This window comes from Mustela erminea, chromosome 4 (genome assembly GCF_009829155.1).
Source record: "Mustela erminea isolate mMusErm1 chromosome 4, mMusErm1.Pri, whole genome shotgun sequence".
NCBI lineage: Eukaryota > Metazoa > Chordata > Mammalia > Carnivora > Mustelidae > Mustela > Mustela erminea.
The window spans coordinates 47,959,115-47,971,464 of NC_045617.1; positions in this window are offsets into that span (position 1 = coordinate 47,959,115).

A 12,350-nucleotide genomic window follows, 5' to 3' on the forward strand; every position below is an offset into this window, starting at 1 on the left:
GTGGATGTCTTTCAGGTGGATTTAAGACTTAAAAGATGGTGTTGATGGCTTCTCTGTAAGTTTGATTTGCCAGAGAACAAGTGTTTTATTTTATTAGATGAAATCTTACTGGACAAAGGCAAAGACCCTCATGAATAGAGCAGTGGAGGCTTTTACTTAAATATTACAAATAATTTGCCATGGTATGAGGACTTTGCCTTGTTAGACTCAATTTTATGGTGAACCACATCATTTTATTATTAATTTTTAAAAGTATTAAATGAACCTGCATCTCTGAAATAAATGTAGCTTGATCACAATGGACGGTTATGATGTATGATAATAAATCACGTATGAACACATTCATGAAAAATAGATGCAAAATCCATAAACAACACAGCAGCTATATATATAATATGCATAATATATATTATATGTATAGTCTGTTTTTCATGAGTGTGGTTTCTCTATAATTTCCTGAAAAGAGAGGGAATTAGAGTTATCAACTATAACTTCTATAACTTCATAATTGTCAATATTCAATTGTCTGAAGCTCAGCATAGATTTTTTTTCTATTACTTTTTTGACAAATCTAAGGTATTACTCTGCATATGCACAGTGAGTAATGAAAATGTGAACTTCATCATGAGTTGTGAAAAGATGCATATCAATAGATATAAAAGAAATTTTGATAAAGTCTGTGAAGGTTAAACTAATAGGAATTAAATCTTGTAGGTGTCCTTTAGTAAAACAGTCAAAAAGAAATGTATTATCTGATATAATATGGTATTTTGCTTAATATGTTTTAATCTTACAATGACAAAACATGTTAACTGGATAAAATGGAAAATACAGAAAACTAGAAAGAAAATAAAGTTGCTTATAACCATAAAACCTATTGTAATCACCGTAATCAATGTTGGATCATTTTCTGTCCATCTATTTCCACCCATTTGAATGAAAATGGGATATTCCCATGTAGTTTACATATAACTTTATATAACTCATTCATTCATCTGAGAGAGGGAGCAAGAGTGCGAGCACAGGGAGGAGTAGAGGGAGAGAATCCCAGGCAGACTCTGCACTGGGGGCAGAGCCCAAGCACGGCTTTGTTCAGGACCCTGCGAAAATGACTTCAGCTGAAACCAAGAGTAGTTGCGGAACAAACTGAGCCATCCAGGCACCCCTAGTTACATAAAATTTTATATTACATTTTTTGTTTTTTTATTTTACCTGTTTTTTTCTGTGCTACTAACAACTTTTTGAAAACACACAGATTGAATATTATCCCTTCATATTGGCTGTTAATAAACATTTAGGTTGTTTCTAAACTTTCATTATAACTGTGTTATACCCTTTTGTATCAGTATTACATTCTTTTGAGCGAAATGACCACATTTTCACTATGGGACCATATTTTTTCTAAGTACTTGTTACTCAAAATGTGGTCTGTGAGATGGCAGCTCAGCATCCCCTGGAAGCAGGTTAGAAATGCAGACTCTCAGATCCCATTGAGACCCACTAAATCAGAAACTGATCTTAACAAGATGGCCAGGCAGTGCCTGCGTACTTTCAAGTTGAGAGAGCACTGTTTTAAGAGTCTATCCCACAGAGACTAGACAACTGGTGCACTGAAAGTTCAAATTATCCTGACTGGTTCACTGAAGGGAGGCTCCGAGCATCCTGAACTGGTTATCAGGAGGCTACTCTTAGCCCTGTCTCCTCCCCTGCTTGAGTTTTCCTTCCTAACTCCATGTAAACCCGGCCTTCTCAATTCTGTTTACACAGTAGAATTACCTTAAAAGTTTCTTTTAAAAAATGTTATTATTTGGACTCCATCGCAGACCTATTAAGTAAAAATGTCTTAGGAAAGGGGGTGGTTTTCAAAAGCCCTCCAGGTGTCTAATGGGCAGCTGGAGTTGACAATAGTTTTAGATGAACAAAGTGAGGGGAGGAAAATAGATGCCAAATGATAGGAGATGATTGTTTTCATCAACCTGCCATGCTTCCAAAGCTATAATCTTCATCGCCAATCATACTAAGTCTGCTGAGAGGTGGAGAAAGGGAGCGAAGGGAGGAACTGTGGTTTATCTGGTTAGTGTTCAGAGATTGAAGGAGTTACTTTAACTGAATTTCCAGTAAAGGGATTATACTCCAAAGGACTCAGAGCCAAATTTAAAAGCCCAAACAATCAAATGACTGCATGTGTACTTTGTTTTGTAAGTGAAAATGAGGGGACTGTTGTCTTCCAAGAAGGTTTGAGTGTAAGTAAAACAATCAAATGATTTTTTTTCTCGGAATAATCTCTACATAACTAATTTTATTTGCAATGATTAACATTTCAAGGTCTTTTAATATTTATCAGATTATTTGGAAGGCCAAAATATATCTTGATAATTCCAATCTAATTACAAATCATGAAATGAAACAACTGGATGCATCATTGTATCTCAAGCCATGGAATTTTCAACACCACTGCATTCTTTTTAATAGGGTTTCAAACTTTGGTGTTGGCTATTGCCTCAGTTTATATTTGCTTTGGCCTCTTTTCACACTAAGGCTTTGTGAGATGTCTGAAGTGTTGTGCTGTTTCTAATGGGAAAGTCTGTTTGACTTTAGCTATAGCAAGATTAAGGCGAATTTAAAATGTCAGTTTTGATACTGATATTAATGATATCCTTTAATTCTATTCAACCATTTTTAAAAATTTTTAGTCTGTACCTCATACTTATAAAAAAAAGAAGTAGTTGTCAGTAAAACTAAACACATACATACACATACACAAATACACACCCAAGTAATAATATTTTATTATTTTATTATCTAATTGCCATCTGAAACTCACAATATCATCACTTATATCATCTTTCCCTATCCTTTGGTTTGACACATTATTTTTTAAAGAACAAAAACAAGAACAAAATATACATCTGACTTATAATTTTCTCTTTCTTAAAAAATTTCATAAATTTCGGATAACCTTATTAACAAACTGTGTTTAAATGGTACATCTTCTTTTCTTGGATTGTCACGGAAACGAGCTCTTTGCCCCCTCTCTCCCTTCCCCTTAGTCCTCTCAGGCTTCTATAACAAATGCCAGAGACTGTAGCCTACAAACAACAGAAATTTATTTCTCACAATTCTGGAGCCTGGGAAATCTGAGATCAAGGTGATGGCAGATTCTGTATGTGGTCAGAGATAGTTTCCTGGTAGACTCTTGTCATTTCTCCGTGTCTCCACATGGTAGAAGGGGTGAAGAAGCTCTGAGGCCCTTTTTACGAGAGCACTAATGACCTAACCACTATTCTCAGAAACTACTTGCCTCCCAAAGTCTCCACCTCCTACCATCGAATCAACATTTGACATTGAGGAGTCACAAACATCCAGTCTGTGCCATCCTCTTATTTTAAGTTCTAGATCCATGAAAATGTTGCTTTTAGTCTGTATATAACACATCTAGCCTTTTAAAAGCTTGTGAGGAAATTCAGAAATTGTTGTTAATGAAAGGACCCCAATACAGACTGGATGTGCACATTCTCTTTCCTGGGGATTAACCTCAGAAATCACTAATAAGATTTTAATTTTAAAAGGAATTTACTCCTTTTCAGCCAAAAATATTCTTAAAGTCTATGGTCAATAATTAAAACAAAACAAAACAAAACAAAACAAAATAAAACCCACAATATTTTCCATTTATTTAAAAAATGCCCGTTTTCCAATTAATTTAGTGATTTTGGCCAATAGTGAGACAGGTTGCACTTGAAATTAACCAGGGTTCAATCAAATGAAGAGTTTTACTTTCACTTTCTGAAGGATCTTCATGAACCATCCTGATTCTCTTTTAAAATCAGCAGGGAGTGAAATTAACTCCCTTGACACTGGATTTCTCTTGCCCCCATATAAGACTTTAACTACCCTAGTCTCACGGGTGGTTTTTATATTTTTATTTTTATTTTTTTGTTTTCTCCAAATTGTTGAGAAAGTATTCTCCTTCTTTATTATTAATATTTTTTTTCTTTAGAAACATGCAGAGAAACATCTTCTCTAGCTTCTTGTAGGCCTCTCTTGCAAATTGTATCAGATTCTCCAAATAACCCCATGCGACTTAATTGAATATTGACTTGTTCATATTTTATTATTATGAATGTGTTATTTACCCTTCTCTAAGTTAAAATAATATTCCTTTTTTTAAAAAAATTACAATATTCTAGGAAAATAGGAAAGGGCTAACAGGATCCTCTGAATTTTCTGTAGATTTGCCAGGATTAGAACCTACCGCTCTTTCCAAAACTAGAAAAATCTCTGGATTAAGCAATTATAAAAATGATCTTGACCTTTATTTTTATAAACAATACTGTGGGCATTAAAGTCTTTTTTTTTTAAGTGTTTCAGATTGTGGGAAAATGACAAAATAAATTCTCTGAGTGAGATGGCAATAATGATTAGATAATCCAGCTGAACCAATATTATCCAAGACAAACTAATGTGATCAGAATAATTTGAGTCTTAACCAAGTAAATGGAACCATTTTAGAAGAAAAATTTCATGGGTCTCTAAGACGATTTTGGTTTTTAACTTTTAGATGAACAGTTAGTTCTATGCTTTAAAAACAAACAGCTGTACAAATTAAGTCGAAGATCTGTATATTTCCATGTCTAAATATTTGATTCATTTCTGTATTTCTTTATTTTAATGCTAGTTTTTAATCTAACGCATCCCTTTGTTTGTTACAAAGTTAGCCTTGTGAGACCAGTGAAATAAACATCAAAATGTGTTTTTCATTTCCCCGAGCTACAATCTTCATTGTTTTCCTCCTTATGTTTTAATTTTACTTTTAGCTCTCAAAAAAGGAACAGTAATTCCAGATGGCACAAGTCTGATGCCATTCTCTACCTCGGATATCAAGTCAGGTGGTTGGCAACTCATGTCATCCATGCCACAGATGAATTGGAATTCTCCAAATGGGGGAGCCCCAGGTAAATTCATGAAGTAGGTTGAACTGATCTTTGAGCTGCCCCTACTTCTTAAAGTACACTTTTTTCTTCCTTAACCACTTTTTGGTCCAATCCTGTAAACATTTTTTTTTTTTTTTTCAGTTCTTAACACTGATGGTGCTGATAGTTAATATGTTAGAGATTATTAAGGTTGGTTGTTATAGAGTCTATTCTGTCTGTAGATTCCTGAATCAGTAAGGAATGGCCCAGGCCACACCCTACAGTGAATTCTCAGAGAGGTAACCTATATGGAAAGTCATCCGACATCCCCCATTATGAAACATGGTATCACTTCTTTCATGGAGCCCATGTCACAATAAAGCAATCTAAGAAATGAAATGTGTTAGGAATTTTGAGCTGCTTAAGCTTGATGGGTTTTTCCATAGTGATTTAAATAACTATTAAACTTTTTATTTGTTGTCCAGATAGTGGGATGGGAAAGTTTTAGTGATGAAAGCAAGATGGACATAATGGTCCAAAAACCTATAAAACTGTAATAGTTCTAAGTTAGCTAGCTAATATGATGTATAAATAATAAACAGTCTTGTTGCTTACTGTCCCTATAGTAATCCATTGTATTCTCATTACAAGATGCATTACTACAGTCTAAGCATGGTAATATCTATGTGCCTGGTCTCATCACTGTATGACATTTTAGTATTAAAATGTTAATTTTAACTCTAATATTCAAAGATTATTAAGGATAAAATATCATTAGTATAAGATGATAAAAACACTTCTACTATGGTATCAAAATCTAATCACAGAAGCATAGGTTATTTTTTCTTCTCTTACAGACATGTAGAAATGTAATAAAACTTATGAGCTATAGATTTGATATGTGGGTGTTACTCAGAATGATCCCTGCTGGATTGGCTGCTATGAGGAAATTTTTAGACCTAATATAAAACACAAAGACAAAGCAGAATCCCAGAGTTAAGTCCTGGAAAAAAACCTGCAGCAGGTCTGATCCAAGATAGGAAAAAGCCCCTTGAAACCCAAGCATGGACAGAGCCAGTCCAGAGGGCACAGTGAGCTACAGCTATTAGAAGACATCAAATCCAAGAATGGAGGAGATGCGAGTATATTCTGCATTTTTTGGACCTGGAAGAGGCTTTGGTTGCCAAAGAATCAAAAGGGACTCATGAGGCTGACTCGTCTATGCTTTGGCTGCTGGAGAGCATGATATCCAGTGAATGGGTGATATAGGGAGGCCTTATTGCTGGGGTGGAGACTTCAGGTGATTCTGGATGACTTTGTAACTAATGCTGTCCTGGTAGCAGTCTCATTTGTTGTTTGTGGCCATGCTGTCTGCTAGATTGTAGGTGTCCCAGTAATCAACGGAGGGCCTGTATGTGGTGAATGGAGAGAGACACTATAATGTGCTGCTTAAAAAGCTTGAAGACAGATTTCCCAGGTTCAAATACAGGCATCATTCCTTGGCTAGTTTTGTGATTTCAGGCAAATTACTTTTTTCTATTAAAAGCTTTGATTTTTCTCATCTGTGTAACTCATTTTTCTCATTCCGTGTCCCAGAGAGACATGTGTGGTAGTGGTGCTGGGGATGTGCTATGGCTGTATTGTCTCCCTCTCCAAACACTCCACTTAGATGGCTATATAAACTATTGATATCACCTAGCCAACGTGTCCCTTCCATTGGCATGCATTTTTCTTTTCAGAATGATCAGAATAGTCCTTTAATGACATGATGAATTCTAATGAATCATGCAACATGGTAATAGGAAATCTTATTTAATGACATGTCTATCAGAGAGAGTATACTAAGAGGGTTTAATGAATAGTGAGACCACTCATCTACCCCTTGACATGTTTTAATGGGAGTAGATGGTCATGGATTGTCTTCTGGAGGTAGGGGGTTGATTAAGTGTTCTAGATACTGCAGTGAGGGGTATCACAGAAGAATAAGGAGAGAAGAATGGTTCAGCCCATCAGAAAAACATGATGTGGGGAAACAACAGAGGAGGAGGATAGCAGGTGATATGAGAAAAGAGGAAAAGAGGAAAAGAACTAACATGGTTGAGGATATTGAGAAAGAAGATGCAACTATATTTTATTATGTCTCTACTTCCAAGCTCCTAAAAATAACAAAGGAAGAGTATTTGGCCAAATGCAGCCATTCCAAACTCTGCCATTCTCTGAGAAGTCTTCGTCCTTTCTCTGGAAGGCTTTCCCTCCCTTTCTGACCCTGGCACATTTCTACTCCCTCCTTTTGAGTCACTGGCCTTTTGAAACCTCCACAAACCACACTACTATCCAGTATGTTTGGCTGTTTCCTCTTCCGTACTGAATGTGCCTTGGTCAGGCTCAATGCAACATATGTCTGAATGTCTCCCCAAATGAACTGTGAGGGTCTTGGGGTAGAGACCAGAATGTACTCATTTTTATACCACCTAACTTCACCACCACAGTGTTCCACAAGGAATTATTAAAATGTTGAGAAATTATCAAAACTTATTCATGCTGTTTAATGGCTATTATGAGTTTGACTCCGTATTCTTCAGTTTGGGTTGTACCAGTCGACCTGGCTTTCACTCTCTGTTTTCCTGTCTTTTGGTGAGGGGAAAACTGTCCCTTCCTTCCTTTGCTCCTTCTTTCCTTTCCCCCTAATTCTGTGCTTACTTTTTTCCTTCAAAGTGTATCAGTCACTGTGCCAGACATAAAAAAAAAATAGAGGCATGAGAGACACCATCCTTGCCTTAAGGGAGACCATATTTTAGTTAGAATTAAAGAAAAAAATCCAACGTACAAATTATAGTTCTCTGCTTGAGATAAGCTACCATCTATGTGAGCACATGGGAGCTACAGAGGGAATCAAGGGAAAGCATCCTGGAAGGGCTGATGATTGAAGTTTTGAAAAATGAATAAAAGTTGTCAGGCAAAAAAAGGATGATAAGGATAATGAAGATAGGTAACACCACTTACCAAGGTAGGGTGGGAAGAGAGAGTGCATGTCATTCAGGGAAATGAACAGATCACTGGAATGAAAAGTACAAACTACCCATGGAAAGGAAGAAAGACAAAGAAAGGAAATTTTGCCCTAGCAAATGTATCTGCCCTTCATCCTGAAGGCTTTCATTGGACAGATGTTTAAAGATTTTAAGCAAGGGAGAGGTATGATTATATCTAAATTATAGAAGAGCTCTTTGGTGGATAAATATGAAATGCTACAGTAAGAGACTAGAAGCAAGGAGACTGACAGTAGAGGGGCTGTTTTCAATAACCCAGGAAAGAAAATCAGGATGACCTGGGTGAAGAAATACTCAACAGGGGCAGGGAGTATTTTAGGGAATCATTCAAATGTATTTTCAGCAAGCTGGAGATATTCAATAGAGCTATTAAAAAAAAAAAATTCTAAAGCTAGAATTCTGGAGAGGAGAGAGAATATGGTAATAGTAATAGTAAACAGGGAGGGGAGGATTTTCACAATTACCAAACATATAATGAAACAAAGAAAGGAGTTGTCAAGAGCATCAAATATACCTGAAACACTGTAGAAAGATATAAACTTAGAAAATGTCATTTGAGATTCATTACTAGTCCCTCCAGCATTCAGATAACCCTGGGTGTGTCTTCAAGCTTCAGAGTTCATGGTTGTGAAGTAACAGGTCTTCCTGTTCTTGGGCCCTTTTTCATGTCCTCTAATTCCCCTTGAATGAAGGCTAGGCTTCCCGAGGAGCGCCTGGGTGGCACAGTTGATTAAAGGATGGACTCTTGGTCTCGACTCAGGTCATGATCTCAGGGTCATGATCTCTGGGTCATGAGGCCAAGCCCAGTCTCAAGCTCTGCGATCAGCACAGTCTGGTAAGATTCTCTTCTCCCGCTGCCCCGGGCCCCTGCACCCATGCTCGGGCTCGCACGTGCTCTCTCTCTCTCTCTCTCAAAATATAAATAAAAAACCTTGGGCGGAGGGGGGAGGATAGATTTCCTGAAATATCACACTATAACTCCATCCTAAGAAGGGAGCTCATTATTTTCTTCTGCTCTTAGACTTCTCTGCCTTCATGCAGGCTTTGTTAGTATCTTCACTGATTCTCTTCCCTCTCCTTCAATGAAAGTCAGTTCAAAACTCACTGATTTTCTCTTAGGACCCCTTCCCTTCCCCTATTCTATAGCTGTTATCATATTTCTGCCCAGGTGCGTCAAACTTTTTGTGGCACTAGGTCGGACATACCCAAGTAAAACAGAGCACCCATTTTGCTTCCTAATTGCACTGCATTTTGATTGCCGCAGCCTCCTAGCTGGTTTCACATATCTTTAGCCCTGTCCCTTCATTCAGTCCTACACAAAGGGTGTGAGTCATCCCCTGCGAGCTCTGTTTTGATCATCTCTCTCCTTCTCTGAACCCTGCAGGATCTCTGAGTTTCTGCTTACGTCAAATCAGAACTGATCATGAGTCACTCTTTATCTAACTGTCCTCCACTTTCATCATAGCCTGATTGTTCTCTGCTTAATTCAAGCAGCCTGGCTCCTTGCTCAGAACGCAAACACACTGTGTCTTCTCCAGGGCATTTGCAGAGCCTTCCGCCCACCTGGCATGTTTCCGCTCCTCTGTGCTATGCCAGTCCCCTTGCAGAGCCCAGCACAATCCTTGCCTCCATCTGAAAGCCTTTCTGGCTTTACACATGTTTATCTCAGTCACTCCTGCAAATCTCTCCCCACCACCTTGCTCCATCTTTACGTGCTACCTCTGAACACTTTCATTCATTCACATATTCATTCATTTATGCCTACGTTGCTATTGGGAAATACTGCAGATAAGGCTGTGAACACATAAGCCAGTCTCTACCCCACAGCGCTTTACCATCCACCATAGGAGACAGATACTAAAACATTACCACTAGAGATAGATAACCAGAAACTGTCATGATTGTTATGAAGTTAAACAAAGAGTGCAAAGAGATTTTAACAGGTCGCTGGATATAGCTGGTCAGAGCTGGGAGGGCTTTTCTGAAAAAGTGGCAAAGGATAAATAGGATTCCATCTGTTGCAGAGTTGGGGGGAAAAGTTTCCAGACTGGTAAATAGCAGATGCAAAGCCCCCAATGTGAGAACAGGCATGAAATAGACAAAGAACTGTGCGATGTCTGGGTGATTGGAGTCTAGGCGGTGCGAGAGATTCACACTTGTGTGTGTCTCTCATAATGTGCTTGTCATGTGTTCACAGGCCCCAGATCACAAACAGGTTCAAAGTCCACCCATCTTCGGTATCCAGATCAGTGTTTTCCAAACTTCCTCAACGATAAGAATCACCTAGGATACTTGCTAAAATCCGGCTTTTGAAGCTTGTCCTGGAAAGTCTGTTTCAGTGACATTATGGTTTTGTGTTTTTAAAGAGAACCCCAGGTGTTTTTTATCATCAGAGTTGTTCAGGATTCATTGATTTTTACAATGTTTGGATAATTTCTGAAATGACATGAGGGAGAGGAAATAGACAAATGGCAAAGTGTAACATAATAGAATTTCTTAAGTCCCCACATGGTTTGTCTTTGTAAAAGCAAACATTACTGGCTGCTGTGCATATTAACCTGTCTTTGGATGCTGATTACATAAATCTTTGCCTACTCCCCAGTTTGACCACAGAGTAGTGAATTCCCACCCTGGTTTCTCCTCAGAATCCTTTCTCCACCCCCAAGATTCTAGGGTATAGAGCTTTGGCATCTGTTGCTTTTAAAAGTTTCCCAGCTGATCCTGATCTTAGCCAGGGTTGTCAGCTATGACTCTTGGATGTTCGTGGAAGTAGGCTAGTATATTTTATTTGCATTGCTATATCCTTAATTCCTTCTCTCAGTTCTCCAGATAGTGCAGGTTCAGGAGTTTGGTTGAGCAACTGATCCACCCTCACCCCCTGCTGTATGATCACGTACTTGTAACCCATGCAATCAATTATCACCCATCTCTGCACTTTAAGTAAGGACTGGCCCCAGAACCACAAATGCAGTAACTGTTTGGTCATTGATAGAAGCAAATATACCATCCAATGGCAATGATCTGAACAACTAAGCTTCTGATTTTTTCCTGAGGAATCATATCCATCAGCTTGTATGTCTCAACCACTTTTTTTCTTTGAAGGTAAGAGTAATTTTAGTGCCTATACCACAAATGGCAAGAGTTTAGTAGTTCATGATGAAGCCTTGAAGAAAAGTACAATGTGTTGGCTATATTTTATAAAATACAGAAAGTTAGAATGAAGGAGGAAGAAATATATCATCTGTCTATTCACAGCTGGGAAGGACCCTATTAATTGCAGTAGGTTAGGGTGGTAGGATCTGGAGCCAATTAACTATGATCACCATGAGAAAAGACCAGATCAATAGAAAGAGAGTCATACCCTCAGAGCCAAACAATAGTCATAAGGACCATACAAGTGGAACAAGTTGGGGTTCAACAAGGCAACAAAGGAAAGCTATGGGAAACTAAGGGGTTGGTGATATTCAGACATCTTTAAGTACAAAAAGACAGTTGGTACTGAAATAACTTGGGTCACATGGAAGGATCTAAACCACTGGGATGGACAAAGGGGGAAACATGACTCCATTCCAACATGGTCTGGAATGCTAGTCAGATTATAATAGGCAGATAATCCAAAAAATGACTGGCTAGGAAACAAGACAAGTCCATGTTACCATAACTGAGACTCACTCAGCAGAGACCAAATAAGAATTCCCAAATTAAGATACACATTTTTCTTGTTTTACAAATGGCAAGTGTCTAAGCATTAACAGCAACTATAACCTGATGTTTGTCCCAATGTTTTGGATCAAGTCCTTTCAGCTCCTCCAGCTCAGTTTAAGAACTATACCTCAAGGCTGGGAGTGGAGTTTAGAGCATAAATTTGATGGCCAAGTGTCTTTATGTGTGGAAAGAGAAAACATATGTAGGCAAAATTGAGAAGAATGGTTTAACAGAGATAGGTTGTGTTTGAAATCTTGCCTGCTATTTTACAATATTTCTAACCTCCTAATGATACTTTTCCATTGCTTTCCAGAAGGCATCACTTTCTTTTGTCTCATATGCCTTGTTTTTTCCCAAGGCTTTTGATGAAGGAGTTCTCTATATCTGGAATGTCTAACCACTTTTTTCAGAGACTTGGAACCATGTCAGAACTGTGCCTCCGATAATGCTCAGCGTTCTCAGAGTCCATCCAGAAACTGAGACACTGGCCTAGGGGCTTGCTGGCAGAACCTTCTCATATTAGCAGGAAGAAGGAAATATGGCTGAAGTAGAGAAGTAGTTTGTGGAGGAGTAAAGAATAATCACAATGTAGATAGAGGTCAGTCCATAAATATATATAGAATTGTAATAGGAACAAACAGCAGTTTAGAATTAGGAAAAAAGTGTTGTAACTACAGCATTCTGT